This window comes from Delphinus delphis, chromosome 7, assembly GCF_949987515.2.
Source record: "Delphinus delphis chromosome 7, mDelDel1.2, whole genome shotgun sequence".
Lineage (NCBI taxonomy): Eukaryota > Metazoa > Chordata > Mammalia > Artiodactyla > Delphinidae > Delphinus > Delphinus delphis.
Window position 1 is genome coordinate 42,735,606 of NC_082689.1, and position 18,036 is coordinate 42,753,641.

General features: G+C 39.9%; 1 long non-coding RNA gene across 1 annotated transcript in view; it reads left to right on the forward strand.

Moving 5' to 3' along the window:
- Window positions 1–16,665, forward strand: part of LOC132428479 (uncharacterized) — a 41,422-nt gene extending 24,757 nt beyond the window's left edge. Inside the window, exon 3 of the long non-coding RNA XR_009520129.1 lies at window positions 16,435–16,665. This is a non-coding gene — a long non-coding RNA (uncharacterized lncRNA). The remainder of the gene's footprint in view (window positions 1–16,434) is intronic.
- The last annotated feature ends 1,371 nt before the right edge of the window (window positions 16,666–18,036 follow it).

An 18,036-nucleotide genomic window follows, 5' to 3' on the forward strand; every position in this document is an offset into this window, starting at 1 on the left:
ATTATTCTCCCATTTGACACACAGATTTAACTGATCATAAATGACCAAAAATTTTCATCATACAGTGTCATTGCTTGACATTTCTAAAGGGTATTTCTAGAAACTTTTGAAATTTGCAAAATTGAGAAAAACAGAAAAATTTCATATATTAATAGCTTTTGGCTTTCTTCCTGTTCCATTGATAGACATGTCATTTCCTATGCACAGAATCACACCCTACAAATTACTGCCTTTTCTTTAATTCCTTTTTAAATAAAAAATTAATCTAGTTTATTTTTGAGAAAATAACATGTTCACATGATTAAAAATTTTCAAGGTAAATTGTCTCTAGTGAGACCTCTTTCCTATGTCTGTTCCCCAGTCACCCAGTTTCCCATTTCCCTCTACCACCAACGTTTCCATTTTCTTCTGCATCATTCCAGAGATAACCTGTGCCTTTATAAGTAAATATGTATATATATTGTTTCCCTCCACCTCTTTTTTTTTTTTTTTTTTTTTTTTTTTTTTTTGCGGTACACGGGCCTCTCACTGTTGTGGCCTCTCCCGTTGCGGAGCACAGGCTCCGGACGCGCAGGCTCAGCGGCCATGGCTCACGGGCCCAGCCGCTCCGCGGCATGTGGGATCTTCCCAGACCGGGGCACGAACCCGTGTCCCCTGCATCGGCAGGCGGACTCTCAACCACTTCGCCACCAGGGAAGCCCCCCTCCACCTCTTTTTTACAATATTCTGCCCATTGCTTTTTTTCCTTTATAATATATCTTGGTGATCTTTTTATGTGATACATATCTTGCTCATTCTTTTATAGGTCTTCATAATATTCCATTGATGGATGTACTGTAATTTATTTGATTAATCCCCTATTGATGGACATCTGAGTTATTTCCGGTCTTTTGATATTACAAACAATGCTGCAATGTGTAAGCCGAGACATATGTCATTTCTCACGTGTGGGAAGATATCGATTGAATAAATTTCTGCCTTTTCATCTTTCACCAAAATTTCATTTTCACTTGATGAACAATTTTTGCACCGGGAATGCTCACTAAAACACTTTAATCTCTTGTTTGTTTGATATAAAAGACTCATTCATGTCATAGACTGAAACTACTTCCAAATTATATATTCCACATACTAACTTACACCAAAACTCTGTTGCCTGGCTAAGAACAATCATTATCTTAGAGCTTCACTTGTATTGCCAGAACTAGCAACTGGGAGACACACACACACAAAATAATAACACCACTGACTGCCTATGAAACAAGTTGAGAACAACACCAGGAAGTTGAGACACACATGCCAGGCAGTTTCTGGCCTTGTTCATCAGCACAGCAACTGACTTACTGGCCTCAGAAACCTTTCAGTTCAAGTTGACATCTCAGCAAAGTCTCTAGGTTTGTGGCCCTTCTGGGGAAGCTTGTAAGTGTCCAAAACTTTGAAAAGTTTTCCTGTCAGATTTTGTAAAATTGTAACCCCCTGGCTATTTCACAGGATCCCATTAGTAAGGGTCAAGAAAGCTAATGGCATTGTTTTCTAGTTACCAGCCCAGAGCAGAAGCCAACAGACTCTGAGCAAGGCCCAAACAGTTTATTTAATGTGGATTCTATCACCCCCTTATCAATGAATGTTCAGTCAATGCCCTAGGTAATAGGAGCTAAGTGATAGGATCCATATGATAAAATTACAGTAAAAATACTAGCTAACATTTATTGAGCATTCACTATGTGCCAACCACTATGCTAAGAGCTTTACACGCATTCTTGTTTTCAAGTTCAGTCCATTGCAGATTTAAGCAAGGGTGTACAAGAAGCTCATTCCTTCCCCTTCTAGTCCCTCCCCCAAAGTAAACCCTGATCCCAGACTCTCTCATTTGTCCTAAGAGCTACTAAAATGAAAATATCCCTGCAAGAGGGAACACTGTAAACGGAACCAGGTTTTATACATCATTTTGCCTGATTTTATCGTATTCTTTACAGGACAACATTTTAATGGGAGAGCTCTATGGATGCGTTGTTAGGTGGAGAGAGACTGCCACGGACAGGGAGGCACTGATACACAGTAAAAGTTCAGTTTGCCTCGGAGTAGTCTCTGGAATATAATCACCACCATCGCCCCTTCCCAATTTTAACCCCCACTCCCTTATGAATGCATGGGAAAAGCAAAGACCAGGATGGAGTTTTTTACTCTGCATTGTTATAATAATTAACTTTACTTAATGGTTCATTAAGTATTGACATGCTCAAGGATCAGTAACTTCTAATCAGTGCATTAGACCATCTTCAGAAGTTGCTTATGGGTACTTATGAAGGGTGTTTGGGACTATGCCTGTAGTCCCAATCAGCTCTAAGAACAGTTTCATTTCATAGCAATTTCTTTTTCAAAATAATTTTCTTAAGTGTTGATCGTGGGTCTTTAAGCACAGACTGAAGACTATCTCTCACAGAGACATAATTTATCAAGGCTTAAAACCACTCAGACTGAGGAAGACCTCTGACCAATTGTTGTGAGGGGTGGGCAAGTGCAGTGGAATACCTAAAAAAGTGGGTCACGCAGCTAATCACAGGATTAAGCCAACAGTTAAACAAAAGGCAATCTCACTCTATCTCTTTGATCTGTATCCAGTCGCTGGCATTAACTTAGTTTTTGAATCTTTTGAGTTCCCACAGGGAACTGGGCTGGGCTGTATTATTTATGGCCTCTCCTGGCTCCAAGTGTAGCTTGCTGGGTGAATGTCTGGGGCAGAGGGAGAAAAAAATTCTGTGGGTGTTCCACTGCATACAGCCCTAACTGAAAGCATAAAACTGGGCTGCAATTACCATGCCCTCTCCATTACTTCCAGAGAATTACCCAGGAACATTACTGGAAATGAGCTGTCTTGTCCAGTCAGCTCCCATTCTCTCAGGAAGATTAGAGCCTGGTGAATTTCACAACCCTTGCAGCTTCTTCAGAAATGCATTATGAGTTTCCAAATCTCTTGCTCAGCCTTGATAAAATTCCCAAGTGATTGCAAATGTGAAAATAAAACCCAAAGCTACTTTGTACCTTGGTATATATGAATAAGGCAGGGAGTGAACATTGCACATAAGTAACCTAGACTTCATAATCATATGGACTTTTGGGCACTTAGTGGAATCCGCAGTCCCTATGTGGCAGAAATAAATTTGTTAATGATACAGGCTAACTCTTGTCAGGTACCTCAGCAATTCATGGAATGTTAGAGCTGGTAGGAACTTAAAGGTCATCTACTTCATACCTTCATGTCATGAATTTGAGACCAGAGAGATTAAGTCACTTATTGATAGGCACTCAGTTCATATGGTAGAAAGAACACTTAGCTTAGAATGAGAAAACTTGAACTTGAGTCTTCACCCTGCCCCTTTCTGGTGGTGGTTTTCAGACAAGCCAGTGAGCCTCAATTTTATATTGGCAAATTGGAGTTAATTTATGCCCCAGACAGGCTGTGAATATTGCTTTGATGGGTAGGAACAAGGAGGTGCCACTAGGAACTTGGAAATAATTTAGCTCTTTCAAACTAGTAAAATTCACACAGTCACATGAAATTGTAAACTTATGACAGAAGAGTTGTTTTTAAAATAAGTCCATTTTTCCCCTGATTTTATAGAGTACCATGTGTCCATTGTACTGAAAAAAAAAAAAAAAAGAATAAAGAAGGGCTTTCCTGGTGGCACAGTGGTTTAGAGTCCACCTGCCAATGCAGGGAACATGGGTTTGTGCCCTGGTCCAGGAGGATCCCACATGCCACGGAGCAGCTAGGCCCATGAGCCATGGCTGCTGAGCCTGTGCATCCGGAGCCTGTGCTCCGCAACGGGAGAGGCCACAACAGTGAGAGGCCCGCGTACTGCAAAAAAAAATAAAGAAGAAAATGCAGATTATGAGTAAATGCATGGTGAATGCATTCCAGATATATGCTGGAAGAATTCCTCATATTCATGAGGATGGGATCAGGCCATACATGCTTTTGACCTTTGGCGAGATATTGGTATAATCTTTCAATGTATTTGAGAGCACTCAGAATTCCAAGCAAAATGAACTGGGTATAATATCTGGGAAGCCAATCTTATCTGAAATGTGATGGTAATATGATAATCCAAGGAAAAACTGAGTGAATAAAATAAGCACGATTGGCAAGAAGCAAAGCAAAAGGAAGCCCCCCAATGCCAGAATGTAGACCAGGCAAGGGGCTAGATTAAGCTCTACAAGCTTTACTTAATTGAATCCTCTCAACTACTCTACAGAATAGGTACCATTGCTATTTTCATTTTTCACATGAAGAAACTGATGGTCGAGGAAATTAAATAATTTACCCAACATCATGCTATTAATAAGTGTTAGGAACTGGAATGTACCCAAGCAGTACACTTCCAGGGCCTGATTTGTCTAATTTATATTTTATTTTTACTAAAGTTACACATACACATATATTTTTTTAAATATTTATTTATTTATTTGGCTGTTCTGGGTCTTAGTTGCAGTACGTGACATCTTCGTTGCCGTGTGCAGGATCTTTAGTTGTGGTGTGTGGGATCTAGTTCCCTAACCAGGGATCAAACCCTGGCCCCCTGCATTGGGAGCACGGAGTCTTAACCATTGGACTGCCAGGAAAGTCCCACCACATACACATAATTTAAAGAGTCAGAGTCCTTCAAGGTTTGTTTGAAAACAACAGTCTCTAGTCCCTACCTCCCTATCCCATTTCTCACAATCTAGAGGTAATTATTTTCATTCCCTACCTAAACAGCAGATTCTTTTATTAAAAAATTTATTTATTTAATTTTGGCTGCTTTGGTTCTTCGTTACTGCGCACGGGCTTTCTCTAGTTGTGGCGAGAGGGGGCTACTCTTCGTTGCAGTGCGTGGCTTCTCATTGCTGTGGCTTCTCTTGTTGCGGAGCACGGGCTCTAAGCGCGTGGGCTTCAGTAGTTGTGGCACGCGGGCTCAGTAGTTGTGGCTCACAGGCTGTAGAGTGCAGGCTCAGTAGTCGTGGCACACGAACTTAGTTGCTCTGCGGCATGTGGGATCTTCCGGAACCAGGGCTCGAACCCGTGTCCCCTGCATTGGCAGGTGGATTCTTAATCACTGCGCCACCAGGGAAGACCTAAACAGCTGATTCTTAAGGTATTTACCTCCATATTGCTAAACAACTTGTTTTAATTCTTTGTGGGTTTTACATTTTAGACATTCTCTATTGTCATTCCACTCTAGAAGATGAGGATTTAGCCCTCTGTCTCCCTCATTCCCCACTTCCATCACGAGCTCTCTTCCCCTCTGCCTGTTCTCTCTATGTAGTCTGCTGTGGACTGAATGATTGTGCCTCTCCAAAATTCATATGTTAAAACTTAATTCCCAAAGTGATGATATTTGGAAGTGGGGCCTTTAGGAAGTGATTAGGTCTTGAGGGTAGAGCCCTCAAGACTGGAAGTAGTGCCCTTATAAGAGAGACCCCAGGGCTTCCCTGGTGGCGCAGTGGTTGGGAGTCCGCCTGCCGATGCAGGGTACACGGGTTTGTGCCCCGGTCTGGGAAGATCCCACATGCTGCGGAGCGGCTGGGCCCGTGAGCCATGGCCACTGAGCCTGCACGTCCGGAGCCTGTGCTCCACAACGGGAGAGGCCACAACAGTGAGAGGCCCGCGTACCGCAAAAAAAAAAGAGACCCCAAAGAGATCCCTTGCCCCTTCTGCCATGTGAGGTTATAGCAAGAAGGCGTCATCTATGAACCAGAAAGTGGGCGATCACCAGACACCAAACCTTCCAGTGCCTTCATCTTGGACTTTCCAGCCTCCAGAACAGGAAGAAATAAATTTCTGTTATTTACAAGCCACGCAGTCTGTGCTGTTTTGTTACAGCAGCCTGAACAGACTAAGACAGTCATACTGTGGTTTTCATTATATCTAATATTCAGTTGTCAGAATTCCTTGTCCCTCTTGTTCTGGATTTTTTGTTTATTCTTCATTACAAATTTATTGTGTTCCTACTATGTGCCAGGCATTATTATAGGTGCTAGCTTATATCAATGAAAGTTTATCATAAGATTCTCAGGTGGGCATCTATTTTTACCCATTGTTCTGGGCAGTTGGTGGGCCCTTCACTCTGGAAACTGAGATTGTAGGATATTTTCGTTAATTTTTTTGTTATGATTTACTATCCTCTGTTCTTTTCTTTAGTAATCCTATTATTAGATATTGGACCTCCTATACAGCTCCTCTAATTTTCATCTTTTCTCTCCTACTATCCATACGCTAGTCTTTTACGCTACTTCTTGGGAGATTGCCTTAACTTTATCTTTTAGCCCTTATATTGAATTTCTCATTTCTATGTCATGTTTTTAATATCTAAGTTCCTTTTGAGTTTACTGACTATTCCTTTTATAGCTAACCTGTTATTGTTTCATATCTTCTCATATCTCTCTAAAGACAAGATAGTTTGTTTTCTAAATTTCCTCTTGGCAGACCTTGTTTCCTTCAAGTTGCTTCCTTCTGTTTGCATTAATAGGCATTCCTCACATATCTGATGATCACTGGCTGTCTAGTTTTATTTTAAGAATGGGGCACTGAAAAGAGGATGCGCTGCTTGCAGAATGGGATTCTCCATTGAGTTTACTACAGGATGATGTAACATAGGCCAACATACTGGACCCATGTCAGTATCTTTTCTCTAAGGCTGATTAGATTACCCAGAGAATTCTTCCAGCCTTTTGCCAAGAAAACATAAGCCTGGCTGACAGTGTTCTGGGAACCAAGTGGAGGAAAAAGATGGAGGAAGTCTCAACACACAATTTAAATATTTACATTTAATCCCTGGTATTCAAAATAGTAGTCCTCTTCCTTTCCCTGATCTCAATCTAGAGTCCCTCTGTTAGTTCTTGGCATGGGAATAAGCCTTCAGTTTCATACTGAATGAGGCAGAGGCAGTCTCCTGCCTGCAAGGAATAGGAGTAGGGAATTAGGGATCTCCTAGCTTCTTAAAAAGACTTTCCACTAAATCTCCTGTGTTGTAATCCCCACCCTCATTCTCACTTCCTAAAGTATCTGTTGCTCCAGTTTTTTTAGGGCTCTGTATTGTAAATTGGGTTGGTTATCATCAAGTTTAAGATTCAGCTTTATTGACTATCCTAATTCAGTTAGTACTTGTCTCTCTGCTTCCTAGTTTCTAAAATTTTATTGATGTTGTTTCCTATCCCACTCCCTTTGTCCTTGTGCATTTTATTAAAATTATTCTATTGTTTTCTTAGCTGGGTGAAGGAAGGAAGGGATTTGAGTGCTCATGTTCAATCTGACATCTTTTACTGGACTGATCCAGACCCTACGGCACTATCAATACATTACAGAAAAGTTTGCAAGGTTTGTTCTAACTATTCTAGAAAGACAGATACTAAATGTAGCTAACAGAAACACAGTCACTAAAGAACCATGATAACCATAGTTGGACGAAATGGCCATCAGGACTCTCCATCCTTTTTTTGTTTGGATTCCATGCTTACTGGAAATCTTCTAATTATACAAAATTCAATATGTCTGAGGTAAAATTCCTAATCTAACACCCAGACTAGGTTCTCTTACAGTGTTCACCATCTTAGTAAGTGGTACCTCATTCTTTCAATTACTCATGTCAGAAACATAGGAGTCATTCTAACTCCTACTTCCTTCTCAGCCCCCACATCTACCCATCACCATGTCCTGCCTGTAAATATTTATAACATGAGTCCATTTCTTCCCATCTCTACTCTGAAGACCCCTGTTCAAGTTACAAATATGTCTTACACTTCTACCGTTGTCTCCTAAATGATCTCCCTGCAACCATTACAGCCCCCTTACCTGTCCATTTCCCACACTGTAGTCATAGTCACCTTTGCAAAATGCAGGTGAGATCTTGTTCTATACGATCTGCTTAAAATCTTCAGTGATTTCCCACGACTCTTTAGATAAGGACAGCAATCCTTAGCAAGGCCTGTAAGGTCCTGCAGGGACTGGCCTGTCTCCTCTGGCCTTATCTAGTGGTGTTCCCCACCCTTGCTGTCAGCTCCCCAGCCACGCTGCCTTTCTTTCTGATCCTCTTTTTTCCCGATGCTCTCCCTGCTACCCAGCCCTCACCACAGGCCACTTCAGGCAAAACAGCTCCCTCCTACAGCTGCCACTAACAGCCTAACTGCCCCATTCACTTGGTCCCAGGTTCTCACCTACTGAGTCATTAGGTCTTGGTTCTAGAGTTACTTCCTCAGGGAAACCTGGTGAGGTCAGACTTCTATTTAGTATAGGCACACAGAAACATGCTTCATTTCTTTATAGCACTTATTAATTAGGCCCTCATTTTTTATGACTGTTTTATTAATATCTGCCTCTCCCTCCAGATTGTAAGCACTATAAGAGCAAAGAGCATGTCTATTACTTTTCATCACTCTTTTCTTAGGACATGGCTAATTGCTGATTTTTCTTTTAAGGGTTGATTTAAAAAGGAAAAACTAGTATGTATCATGGTTGACATCTTCCTCAAAGTAAGAAGAATTTCAGTATACTGAATATCATGCAATATTTCCTTTAAAGATTCAAGGTCACCATTATAAAAACACGTAGTGTAATATAGTAAATTTCTTAGTTTTTTGAATATGTAGGGATATCAACCATGATGTTAAATAGCCTCAGACTGATTGTCCAGAAAAAAAGCGAGGCAATTTTGAAGTTTTCTAAAGGGAATTTGAATTTTTTAATGCTTAGAAGACTAAGAGATTGGTTCAATTATCACCTTCAAATATAGGAATCATTTAATAACAATTATTATTATCGTTATTGAATACTTAGCATATACTTTATTATCATTATTGAATACTTAGCATATATTAGTAATAATCAAGAACTTTAAAAACATTATCTCATTTAATCCTCACAGCAACTCTCTGAGGTAGGTAACTGGTAGTATTTTCATTTTACCATTGAAGAAACTCAGGCAAGTTAAGGAAGAGGTTAAGAACTAACTGTGGGTAAAGGTAGTCTGGCTCTAGAGCCTGTAGGTTTAATCCCTTTAATGAAAACGGTGATGAGCAATTCCTTTCAGGAGGCCAGAAATTTGACCAAGAAAAACATCTTAAATGAGGGACAGCCTTCATTTGGACAGAAGGAAGAATCATTTAAAAGTATTAAACATTGCAATAAACTATTTTTAATAAATAAGTTGCATGTTTATTCTGTTTAGCTTTGAAAACTAGAGTGGGTAGGAATACAGCCCAGAGGGGTCAGTTAATTGTGTATTTAAGAACAGGGCAGCACAGGGAACTCTACTCAATGCTCTGTGGTGACCTAAATGGGAAGGAAATCCAGAAAAGAGGGGATATATGTATATATATATAGCTGATTCACTTTGCTGTACAGTAGAAACTAACACAGCATGGTAAAGCAACTATACTCCAATAAAAAGTAAAAAAAAAAAAAAAAAAGAACAGGGCTTAGACCTGATTATCTTTTGAGGTCCCCTCTTGTTCTCCAACTCTGGAAGGCTGTTTAGTGCCAAGTTACCTTTTGTCTTCAACCTTTTCCCTGGTTGGAAGTTTGCCTAATGTAGTCAACTCGTTTATGGTATTATCCCAGGATAGCTTATCCAGGGCAAATCTTGCCTTATTGAGTTTAGCAATCACTTTGCTTAATGACTTGCTGTGTTAACAACTTGGCATACGCTTCATCCACAGTCAGCACCTACTCAGTTTAATTACTTGCTTTGTTGATGTTATACTGTGTTCAGGGAAATACTTTGAAATCCAAAACTTAACTGACTCCTGTAGTACCAATCACCCCGCCCCCTGCCCCAAGTGAGATCATAAATGATGCCGAAGAGGAAGAAAAAGGAGAAGAATTTAAAGAAATTGACATGATTGTCATGAGGAATTTGATGAATACAAAATGAAAAAAGAGACAATCTGACGATAAATCAGAACAGCAAGAGGCTATAAGAATAGCGTTAGGAAGACTAAATCATTCTTTAAAATTATCTTGAGGCTTGCTAAAAATACGCTAAGGATACTTTGCAGAAATAGATTATATTTTTAAACACCAAGAGAGCCCAACTTTATGGGGCAAATGGTCTACGTGTTGGCAGATGCTGTGTAGAAGGAAAGCATGCTGCATCTCTTCCCTTGACTCTCCATGGAGCTGCCCTGATCCAGGAAAGCCTTTATTCTCCAATCCTCATGCAAGAGAAATCCCATCCTGTTGCCCTCACCAGGTGCTCTGCTGCAGGACTCAGACAAATGGCTCACACTTGCTTTGGGAGAATGCTTGTCTAAAGGCCTTAAAACCTTAAAACCTGTGTGCTCAACTTCACCAAATGCTATATGTCTGCCTGTCTTATCTTTAAAAACCTCCTTCAGTCCTCAACTGAATCATTAGAAAAAGATGGGAAGTAACGGGTGAATTGTATATCTGTTTGGACTCTAGGCAAGTTCTCTGCAGGATTGTCTTTGGCTTAGTTAACTAAAAAAAAACAACAACAAAAAATTCCCACGGTAGGGAGTCTAAACTGGTTTGTGAAATTTGAGATCAAAAGGTCAGGGGCAGCCTACCCATGGGCTTCTGTAATGTTTGAATGAAAGAGAGCACTTGATGTATATATACATATAAAACCAGTTAGTAGTTTCGACTGTCTTCACAGGACAGTGCCAGTGGCCCCAAATGACCAGTGACTCTCCTGTATGTGAAGATGATTGACATTATCATTCCCTAAATACGCTAAAGCTCTAATTTTATAAGGTTTATCATATTTGGAATTCTTAGTTCAATGTCTATCTCCTCCCCAAGTTCACTGCAGGCTTTGTCTGCCCAACTTTGAACGGTATCCAGGGAACTGTACGATGCAATACCCAGCTCCTCACACTTTATACCCTAATGACATCCCCAGACCATGATCTTTTATGAGGCCAGGGGAATTACAACTGTCTTCTCTGATGCATTTCCAGTATTTAGCAGAATACTTGTCATAATGTAAATGCTCAATAAATAGGTGGGTGGATGAACAAAAAATAAATTAATGGCCTGGGTGTGTTTTCTTACTTTCTTCAGGACCCTGGGAAGGTCACTTAATCCCTGTGTTCCCAAATCTGGCTGTACTTCAGGATCACCTTGGGAGCTTTTTAAAAGACAAGGATTGGTCCCCACCTCCAGGCACTCCAAACAATAGTTTACATAACTCTCACAAGTGACTGTGATGTGCCGCTAAAATTGAGAAGGGTCTAACCTCACTTTCCTCATCTGGGAAACAACTGGCCCTGCTGCCTCACAGGATGTCATTAAGGTCAAATATCTTAAACTGCAACGTACTCTAGCAAAGAGGGGGGCTGTATGTGACCGCACAAGGTAGGACAAGACTGGAGCCTGACCAAATAGACCTGCCAGAGAAAATAAACACAGAATTTCAGAACCCAAGTGGCACATACATGACTTGTCAAATTTTAAGACTTCAATGGGATCTCAAAGTTTTCTGAACAAACCAACTCCTTACCTCTTTGCCTATAAATCTCCTACATCTGTCTCCCTTTGGCTAACCTTGGCAACAAAGCACCTATTTTATATTAGAAGTATGGGAAGTTTAGGGGCTTCCCTGGTGGTACAGTGGTTAAGAATCTGCCTGCCAATGCAGGGGACATGGATTCGAGCCCTGGCCCAGGAAGATCCCACATGCCGCGGAGCAACTAAGCCTGTGCGCCACAACTACTGATCTTGTGCTCTAGAGTCCGTGAGCCACAACTACTGAGCCCACGTGCCACACTACTGAAGCCCGCGCACCGAGAGCCCGTGCTCTGCAATAAGAGAAGCCACAGCAATGAGAAGTCCACGCACCGCGACGAAGAGTAGCCCCCGCTCGCCGCAACTAGAGAAAGCCCACATGTAGCAATGAAGACTCAATGCAGCCAAAAATAAAGAAATAAAATAAATAAATTTTTTAAAAAGTATGGGGTATTCCCTGGTGGTGAGTCCACCTGCCGATGCAGGGGACACGTGTTCGTGCCCCAGTCCGGGAAGATCCCACATGCCGCGGAGCGGCTGGGCCCGTGAGCCATGGCCACTGAGCCTGCGCGTCCGGAGCTGAGTATGGGAAGTTTATTGGAAAGAGTAGTCTGAGGAAAGACCATTCATTCATTCCCGGCTGTATTTATCTACTTGCTCAACTGGTCATAATTGGTCATTTCAATCTCATGCAAGATGATACCTCATGCTGCTATCCCCCTAACCTGACATCAAGACAATTGTTGAAATACCATCAACACTCCACCTAGATGCCCTGGATTCCTCTTTTGTATCTGCCCATCCCCCCAGCTTCTGCACAATTAACTTTATTGTAACTTCTGGCAGCCTTCTTCAGAGAACTACCTTTGGGCTACAGGAACCCCTTAGGCAGGATGCACTGGGAGCCAGAAATGGGGTGGGATGGGGGGAATTGATGTTCTGTCCCCTCACCCCAGGGCAGCAGGTAGTCAACTTCTGACTAGTAGAGGAGTGTGAAAGCCCAGATCACTTGACTTGAGACAGAATAAACTATGAGGTGTCATTTACATTCCAGAGCTCCCCTCCCCTATTCTACTACCTCCACTCCCTTACTGGCTTTTCATTTAAGAACTTCCTTGATAATCATTTGCATGTAAATCCATCTCAGCATCTTCCTCATAACTTCCTATCTTGCTCAGCTATAGGTATTTTAACTTAAAAATAACTTTCATTTGCATTTGCCTGATTACTCAGACGGAATGTGCATCTATGTGTCCATGAGAGTTATGTCAGTTAATTTCTTTTGTGATCTCAAGTCCTTTGCCCATTTCATTAATTCAGATTTTTTTTGGGGGGGTGTAGTTTACATACAGGAAAGTAAACAAATCTTAGTGTACAGTCCAACGAGTCTTTACATATGTACACGCCCATGTAACCACCACCCAGATCAAGATAGAGAACATTTGTGTGTGGTATCATTGATTTATAACATTATATAAGTTTCACATGTACAACACAGTAATTCACAATTTTTAAAGGTTATACTCCATTTATAGTTATTATAAAATATTGGCTATATTCTCTGTGCTCTATAGTATATCTTTGTAACTTATTTATTTATTTATTAGCTTATTTATTTTATATATAGTAGTTTGTACCTTTTAATCCCCTATCCCTATCTTGCCTCTCCCCTCATCCCTCTCCCCACCAGTAACCACTAGTTTGTTCTCTATATCTGTGTCTGTTTCTTTTTGTTATATTCACTAGTTTGTTTTATTTTTTAGATTCCATATATAAGTTATAACATACAGTATTTGTCTTTCTCTGTCTGATACATTTCACTAAGCATGATACCCTCCAAGTCCATCCATATTGTTGCGAATGGCAAAATTTCATTCTTTTTTATGTCTGAGTAGTATTCCATTATACACAAACACACACACACACACACACCCCCCACATCTTCTTTATTCATTCATCTGTTGATAGAAACTTAGGTTGCTTCCATATCTTGGCTGTTGCAAACAGTGCTGCTATGAACATTTGGGTGCATAAAGATATAGAACATTTTTAGCACCCAGAAGCTCCCCCATATCTCCTCCCAGTCAGCAGTCACCACTCCCAAATGTTCTAATCGCTATCATCATAGATAAGTTTAGCCTGTATTATACTTTTTATAAATGGAAACATCCTGTGTGTACTCTTGTGTCAGGCTTCTTTCATTCACCATTGTGTTTGGGAGATTCATCCATGTTGCAAATATCATATATTCTTTTTCATCGCTGTGTTATTTCCTACTGTATGGATATAACACAATTTATTTACTCATCCTATTGTTGATAGAAATTTGGGTTGTTTGCAGTTTGCAGCTATTATTATGAATAAGGCAGCTATGAACATTCTTTACATGTCTTTCGGCAGATATAAGCACTCATTTCTGGGTATATACACAAGACTGGAATTGCTGCATCATAGGTTATATGATTGACTAGCTTTGGTTGGTGCTATAGCAAACTTATTAACTGTTTGTTCTATTTGGGTAAATTTCCCCCTACTTGATTGCTTACCTTTTAAACAAGAGTTATCTTCTTTTTTCCCCAAGTTTTATTGCAGAATAATTTTCACAAATAAAATTCACCCCTTGTAAGTGTAAAGTTTAAGAGTTTTGGCTAGGATTACTGTGGGGATTTTGTTTTTTTCACTTTTTAAAAAAATTTAATAGATCTTTATTGGAGTATAATTGCATCACAATACTGTGTTAGTTTCTGTTGTACAACAAAGCGAATCAGCCATATGCATACACATGTCCCAATATCCCCTCCCTCTTGAGCCACCCTCCCATCCTCCCTATCCCACCCCTCTAGGTCATTGCAAAGCACTGAACCGATCTCCCTGTGCTATGCTGCTGCTTCCCACCAGCCAACTATTTTACATTTGGTAGTGTATATGTCGATGCTACTCTCACTTCACCCCAGCTTCGCCCTCCCACCCCATGTCCTCAAGTCCATTCTCTATGTCTACCTCTTTATTCCTGCCCTGCAACTAGGTTCATCAGTACCTTTTCTTTTTTTTTTTAGATTCCATGTATATGTGTTAGCATATGTTAATTGTTTTTCTCTTTCTGACTTAACTTCACTCTGTATGACAGACTCTAGGTCCATCCACCTCACTGCAAACAACTCAATTTTGTTTCTTTTTATGACTGAGTAATATTCCATTGTATATATGTGCCACATCTTCTTTATCCATTCATCTGTTGATGGACATTTGGGTTGGTTCCATGTCCTGGCTATTGTAAATAGTGCTGCATTGAACATTGTGGTACATGTCTCCGTTTGAATTATGGTTTTCTCAGGGTATATGCCCAGTAGTGGGATTGCTGGGTCACACAATAGTACTATTTTTAGATTTTTAAGGAACCGCCATACTGTTCTCCATAGTGGTTGTATCAATTCACATGCCCACCAACAGTACAGGACGGTTCCCTTTACACCACACCCTTTCTAGCATTTATTGTTCCTAGATATTTTGATAATGGCCATTCTGACGGGTGTGAGGTGATATACCTCATTGTAGTTTTGATTTGCATTTCTCTAATAATCAGTGATGTTGAGCATCTTTACATGTGCCTCTTGGCCATCTGTATGTCTTCCTTGGTGAAATGTCTTTTTAGGTCTTCTACCCATTTTTTAACTGGATCGTTTGTTTTTTTGATACTGAGCTCCATGAGCCGTTTGTATATTTTGGAGATTAATCCTTTGTCTGTTGTTTCATTTACAAATATTTTCTCCCATTCTGAGGGTTGTCTTTTTGTCTTATTTATGGTTTCCTTTGCTGTGCAAAAGCTTTTTATGCAATCCCTATCAAACTACCAATGCCATTCTTCACAGAATTAGAACAAAAAATTTTACAGTTCGTATGGAAACACAAAAGACCCCAAATAGCCAAAGCAATCTTGAGAAAGAAAAACGGAGTTGGAGGAACCAGGCTCCCCGACTTCAAACGATACCGCAAAGCTACAGTAATCAAGATAGTATGGTACTGTCACAAAAACAGAAATATAGATGAATGGTACAGGATAGAATGCCCAGAGATAAATCCATGCACATATGGTCACCTGACTTACAATAAAGGAGGCAAGGACATACAATGGAGAAAATACAGCCTCTTCAATAACTGGTGCTGGGAAAATTGGACAGCTACATGTAAAAGAATGATATTAGAATACTACCTAACACCATACACAAAAATAAACTCCAAATGGATTAAAGACTTAAATGTAAGACCAGACACTATAAAACTCTTAGAGGAAAACACAGGAAAAACACTCTTTGACATAAACCACAGCAAGATCTTTTATGACCCACCTCCTAGAGTAATGGGAATAAAAATAAAAATAAACACATGGGACTTAATTAAACTTAAAAGGATTACTGTTGTGTAACTACTACTACAATGAAGATAGAAAACGTTTCCATCACCCTAATTATCTTCTATTTTAACATAGAAATATTTACAATTTTGATGCAACCATCTATGACTAATCTCCTATTTCTCTATTTTTAACACATTGTTAATTTTACCAGATGAACTCTAGAATTACTCTACAAAGTCACAAAACAAATACCATTGCCTTCTTATCTAGAAACACAAACATGTAATAAATACAGAGTCCTAGCTCTTGAGTTAGACAAGCCAGCATAGGAATCCCAGTCACTTACTTGCTGGATGACATTAGGCAAGCCCCTAGCCTCCCTGATATCAGCTTCTTCCTCTGTAACTGATTATAATAATGGTGCCCGTGTCATGAGGCTGTTGTAAGAAGTGGTGAAGGTAACTATAGCAGTCGCTTGCTATTTGCCAGGCACCGTTCTGAGCACTTTATTTGTAGTGACATTTAAAGCTTATAACAATTCTGTGATATATATATTGTACCTCTCTTGGTTTTACAGATGGAGAGCTGAAGCACAGAGAAGTTAAGGAAACCAAGTCAGGCCCAAGAGAGTGCTGGCTACTGCACTGCTTCTCAGCTTCATAGATAAGGAGGTGACACAGGCAAAACATGGAGACCCTAGCACAAAGCACACAGAAATGCTCATTTTTATTATTGTTATTCATCTTCTTTATACATTCAATAAAGTAATATAATTGTCTTCATATCAGTCATGCACATTTCTTGTTAAGGCTGCTCATAAATGTTTTATGCCCTTTCATACTGTGTGCATGGGATGTGTCTTTTTTCCATAACGTTTTCTCATTGGTTATTTTGAAATGTGGTGAAAGCTACTGACTTGTTTATACTGTGTAGCTAAAAGAACCTCAGCAGCACTTCAGTACCATTTAAAATACCCCTCCAAAAAGTAATTTTAATTGTGTATAGTGCTCTTTTAATAGCAAATGAAGTTAGTAGATAAGAAATGAGAAAAAACTGAAGATTAGAAATGACACTTTTGATTCTTTCCTCCTTGGTTAAAGAGAAAAAAAGAGAGGGGAAAAAGTAGAAAGAAATAATTCACTCATCTGAGAATAGTACACAAAATGCCACAGCACATTATCCCTCCCCCACAAAAAAAATGCTTTATTCTCAAGCTCCTTTTCTTATGTGATACTTTAAAACAATATTTACAGTTTAAATTAACTAAGTGAATTTTTAAATGTCTTCTCACCACTTGGAGAATTCTGAGATGAGCAAATACTTTTCCTATCTGGATGTTTGCTTTATTCTTGATAATCTGATCAGGGAAAAAAGGAGGGGAATATTTCTTTTGAAAAATTGATTTTTCTTCAATAGATAGCCAAATGTTGTCCTTGTTTGCAGGACAGGGGAGTGAGTAGGTGGGGGTGGGTAAAAAGTTTCTCTTGGGTAAAACGTTCAAAGGTTTTGACCTTTGTATAGTAGCTATATTTAAAAGTGACTATGTCAGCTCTCTTGAGGACATTTTAGTGCCAGTGAAGGTACATCTGGGTCAATGTAACATAATGACTGATCTGCTCTCAGTCAGGAGGCCAATGGGAAAAGGCGCTACAGTCAAAGAACAAGTAGAATAACTCAAGGAGGCTTAATCAAAGGACTGTTTACAAAAGGTATGGGCAGGTGGAGGAATTCTAAAGGATGGTGCAGTATGCTACGGCCCGGTAATACTGAAACTTACCGCCCCAGACCGGAAGGGAGTGGGTGAAGAAGCAGTGATAGGAACGTGGAAAGCCTGTCGATAAGGCCATGTTATAAAGATTCCAAAAGGGCAGTCGCATCCAAATCCAATACTAAACCTAAGGTGCCCTCAAAGGAGGCCCATTTACAGCACTAGAAAAGATGGTATTTCCCTCTAGCCACTCAATACACGTTTCTTGAAATTGATTTTATTAAATATAAGAAAATTAGCTAATGTATTCATCAAAACTTCAGGTTTGTAAATGACAAAGACCTATATCACACTGGCTTAAACAAAGAAAGAGAATTTATTTGATCGCAGTTGGGAAATTCAGGAGTACAGGTGGCTTTATATGTAGCTGGATCCAAGAATTCAAGCAGTTGTGACTCTTTGAGGATGAAC